This window comes from Anarrhichthys ocellatus, unplaced genomic scaffold, assembly GCF_004355925.1.
Source record: "Anarrhichthys ocellatus isolate YVR2014 unplaced genomic scaffold, GSC_Weel_1.0 scaffold2912, whole genome shotgun sequence".
Taxonomy (NCBI): Eukaryota; Metazoa; Chordata; class Actinopteri; order Perciformes; family Anarhichadidae; genus Anarrhichthys; species Anarrhichthys ocellatus.
This window is the reverse complement of record NW_022282886.1, coordinates 1-4972: the sequence shown is the minus strand read 5'-3', so window position 1 is coordinate 4972 and position 4972 is coordinate 1. Positions and strand designations below refer to the sequence as shown.

Sequence of the window (4972 nt, the reverse complement as noted above, 5' to 3'; positions counted from 1 at the left end):
GACTCTGAGCTCTCGGGAGGGTCAGGTTCCCGGCACCGGCCACACTCGCAAACTGTCTGCTCCATCTCTTCAGGAGGGTGACCTATTAAAATAATTTTGTTTTACTTTAAATTCAAGAAAATTATCAGATTTTCATGGGTTGGCATACGATGAAAGTTTACATGAAGTACACTACCGGTGGATGTCGTGGGTCCAGCAGACGAGGAGCTGGATGATGAAGGTCGGGTCTCTGCAGGTTGGGAGGCTTTATAAATAACAGAAAAAGCATAACCATGTTTTGTTTACTCTTCATCATGGCGAATGTCACCATCATGTTATAATAGTCTGTTTTTTTCAGATTATTTAAAGCATTTACAGTGGGAGGGAGAGGAAGGAGTTTGGGACCCATAGAGGCCACGTCCTGCAGCCGATGTTGAAGGCTCTGAAATAATAATCATATTTTATTATTAACACAAATACAAACTCATAATAATAGTAAATACATTCTGATTTATACGTGAAGTCAAAGGCAAAATAGGTATGCGCTGACCAGGAGACTGGGGAAGGTGGCGGTGTTCCTCAGCAGGCAGGCTCAGTGGTGAAGAGGGGGCAGAGCGGGATGAGGGACCGGCGATGGAAAGTCCGGGGCTGGTGGCTGTAGTAGCCCCGAGGGACACTGGTCTTCTGCAGCTGGGGCGAGAGCTGCCAGACAGGGTAGAGGAAGTGGCAAAAGTCGAGCAAAATGGTAATAAATCCAAAGTCGGTCACGCTACGCGATCCGCCACTTGCTCTTAATGAAGTGTCAGTCATTCAGTTATTATCCATTAAGTCATACCTCGTCAGTGTCCAGGGAACATTTGGGTTTGGGGTGAACTGAAACCACACTGGAAAGGGGGTGCAGCATACATTAGTCCACATGATCATTAGTGCAGCGTACTATAACTGCCCACATGATCAAATCTCAGCCGGACTTTATGGAGGATGCAGGTTCTTTGAATACTCCTTAACAATGTTGGTAGTGCCACACTTTTTTGCCATGTTGTGACGACCCTCCTCCTCCCATATACCAGGTGTCCCTGTGTGGTTGCTGATGTCTTGCAGGTGCTGATTGGAGGGTCGTTAGCTGAATGAGCCACACCTGAGCCGGTGTGGTTGTGCCTTTTTAAAAGATCCTCCTCTGTTGGCAGCCTGGGGCTCGGGGAGAGGAGCTCCTGTTGCCCACCAGCATTAACATCATTCTTTTGGTTGATCTGTCTGTTCTTGTTTTTTTACTGCTACACACACACCCATACATGCACCTCAGGACTGATAACTGACACCAACTTTTATATTGTTAAATTATGTTTGAACAATAAACCTGCTTTTCTTAGCAGCCAGCTTGTTGGTCTTTCTGGTTTGTCTCAGTCACGGAGCCGGGCTGTGGCAATGTAAACTATTGATGACCTCATTGCTGCTGGTGTGTTGTCTTTACAATTTGTGTCAGCATGTCTGTTTGGTAACTGTGCACAGGGAGTGTAAGAGGGAATGATGGCAGGAAATAAGTGTATCTATAGGAGACTATTTGCTCAATACTAATATTTCTTTGTAACGTCTCTGTGTGTGTTTACTGGTTTCCTGCAGACGTCCAGCAGCTGTTGGTGGTTCAAGAAGAGGTTCCCCCTGAGCAGCAGGAGTGGAGCTCCAGTCTGGACCAGGAGGAACAGGAGGACCCAGAGCCCCCACACATTAAAGAGGAACAGGAGGACCCAGAGCCCCCACACATTAAACAGGAACAGGAGGACGCAGAGCCCCCACACATTAAAGAGGAACAGGAGGAACTCTGGACCAGTCAGGAGGTAGAGCAGCTTCAAGGGCTGGAGGAGGCTGATGTCAAGTTCTCATTCACTCCTGTGAAGAGTGAAGATGATGAAGAGGAAGCTCAGTCCTCACAGCTTCATCAAAGACAAACTGAACAGATGGGAACAGATTCTGATGGAGAGGAACGTGGAGGACCAGAACCAGACAGGAACTCAGATCCAGATGGATATCCAGAACCAGATACTGATGAGAAGACTGGAGACTCTTCTGACAGTGATGATTTGAAGGAGACCAGAGAACCTCAGTCAGGTTTAAATTATTTGAAACCTGATGAATTCCATGTCAGTGATTCAAGATGTAGTGCTGGTAAGAAACTGTTTACATGCTCCGAGTGTGGGAAAACAACTGGCACAAGGGCAGATCTGAAGACACACATGAGAACCCACACAGGAGAGAAACCTTACAGCTGCAAAGTTTGTAAGAAATCTTTTAACCAGCAACCACATTTGCAGAGACACATGAGAATCCACACAGGAGAGAAACCTTTCAGCTGCAAAGTTTGTAAGAATTCTTTTAGGGTTTTTTCAAATTTACAGACACACATGAGAATCCACACAGGAGAGAAACCTTTCAGCTGCAAAGTTTGTAAGAATTCTTTTAACCAGCGTTCAAATTTAAAGAGACACATGAGAATCCACACAGGAGAGAAACCTTTCAGTTGCTCAGTTTGTAAGAAATCTTTTAGGGATTTTTCAACTTTACAGTCACACATGAGAACCCACACAGGAGAGAAACCTTTCAGCTGCACAGTTTGTAAGAATTCTTTTAACCGGGGTTCAACTTTAAAGAAACACATGAGAATCCACACAGGAGAGAAACCTTTCAGCTGCTCTGTTTGTGATAAAAGATTTCGGCAGAAGTCTGCTCTGAAGTCACACATAATTACTCATACAAGAGACAACCGGCTTTAGTGGTTCTGTTTGTATACAAAAGGTAAATCTGACACACCACATAACACAGGGGAAGAAATATGGTGCTTTTTCTTATCTTTATTCAAAAGCATGTTTTAATTTGAGAGCATTGCTTATTGATTCCACGTTCAGATTTTGAATTGTTTCCCTCAAAACCCTGTCCTCACACACAATTAGCCCCCGCTTGCGATTAGTGACACAATAAACCTTGATTGCTCTGAGAGATCCATGCTTTGTTTAAGGTGACGCCTCCTCACGTTGGCAGGGAGCTTAGTACTGTCTTTTGTTTGATCCAGTAGACTAATTGAGTTTTTATTTTCTAGTTAGTGTTGGTTTTCTAAAGGGGTCCGGGGCACGCTCGCCTGGAAGAAAATGTTGTATATTTTAAAGTTAAATGCATCAATCTGGTGCATTTTGAGACCAAAATCAAGGGGCTCGTTCTATGAAGAGCTTTGTGCTCTTGTAAACTATTTTGTGCTCTTCTTTTAGCAGTGGTGGAATGTAACCAAGTACATTAACTTAAGTATTGTACTTGACATTTTTGAGGTACTTTACTTGAGTACCTGCTGTTCATTTAATGATAATTTTTAAATTACTTTTCATTAATTGATTCATGTATAATCTTATATACTCTCGAGATGAAAATTGTTTAAGATAAGTAAATGAAGTAACCTTGGATTGAATTACCTGTTTTGTTGTTGTCAAATATTGCCAATATTTACAGCTGATAACGCCGTTCCAAGCTTAACATTGTTAGCTCTGTCAGCACTGTTGTTGTGTGAACTGTTGCACCCTTGTTGCCATATTGAGAGCCGTGCGGAGGCGATCCTTCAATCATACATTTGTTCTGAGTTTGTAATTCAGCAGATTTTAAATATTTTTGTACTTAATTCACACTGTTTTCATCCTCTAGCTACAGTTTGTTAAATGTATGTGATAGTACTGCTTTTTATTGTTTGAATAAGTTGATATCTGATTGAATAATAAAGGTATTCAGTTAGTAAATTGTTCCAGCTGTCAACATGTTTATGCAAGGTGGTAAAAGTTCAATTACGGGGAACCAGCTCCCTTATAAGAGACCTTAGCTCTCCTGAATATAACAAAAGTTTAAGTTTGGCATCTCCAAAAAGTGTTAAACCATCTACTCTGACTGTCAAGATGTTAAGTGACAGCAAAGCTGTTATCAGACACCATGAGAAAACCCTAAAACGAGTATACTGAAGCCTCCACCAGTCATGTGACTCTCACCTTGCAGGTCATAGCGGTCTGTTGAGTCTCAGCAGATGGAGTTCTCAGGATGATGCCTTCTATTTTTTTACCCTTTACAAAACCAAAAACATGAGTGTGACGGTTCCCTATCTTGCGTACTTGTGTATGTTCCTTTAAGCCAGCAGGTACCAGAGGTGGTGATCATCCTAAGTGGAGGCACCTGGGCCCGGTGCGCTCCCACTATAAGGCTCCGCATATAGTTACGCAGTAACTCAACTTTACATCTGACTGTTTTAGCAGGTAAATAATGTGCGTTCAGTGATGGTGAGATGAAGCTGCATGAAGCATTGAAGCTTTCCATCCAATTGGTTCACTCATGGGCCGAGGCTTCATGGTGCTTCATCTGCTCTACTGCGCCATCAAGTGGACAATAAATGTAGAACAGGCAGAGTGATTATAATGACACCATGGCTTTGGTGTGTGAAGCTTTGAATTGAATACATGAATGAATGATGTTTGTGTTTTGCTGCCCCTTATATTTATATATTATTATATATATATTATATATTTATACATGAACTAACTCTAACCCTTTATATATTTATATAATGTTTGTGATGCTCGAATAGATCGCGAACAAATGCGCAATAAAGTCCCAAGTCCACAAAATGTGAGGGGGGATCCATTGCATTTCGCTGCCGCTTATATTTATATATTATTATATATTTAACCAAACCCGCGAACCACTTCCTGGTAAGGGGATAGGTTATCGGGTCCACACTCCAATATAGTAGGTGGCGGTAATGCACCTTTCAGTGGATGCCATCCGCCATAAAACAAAAAAGAAGAAGAAGAAGTCACGTGGTACGGCCGGCTCGAGAGGCTTTGAACGTCAACACAAACGTCATCAACACGAGCCTCGATCCGCGCCTCAGAAAAATCTTCCTGATTAGTCGACACTCGCTTCGAAGCCTCCACGCGGAAGGAACCATCACTAGTAAACGGTGTTGTTGACG

The 4972-nt window shown here is 42.7% G+C and overlaps 1 long non-coding RNA gene across 1 annotated transcript; it reads right to left on the bottom strand.

The window, feature by feature from the left end:
• Positions 1-327: 327 nt before the first annotated feature.
• LOC116378634 (uncharacterized) lies at positions 328-584 on the bottom strand. Its single transcript, XR_004212319.1, has 2 exons — positions 530-584; positions 328-421 (listed from the first exon to the last, which is right to left on the bottom strand). It is a non-coding gene; the product is annotated as an uncharacterized LOC116378634 (long non-coding RNA).
• Between the last annotated feature and the right edge of the window lie 4388 nt (positions 585-4972).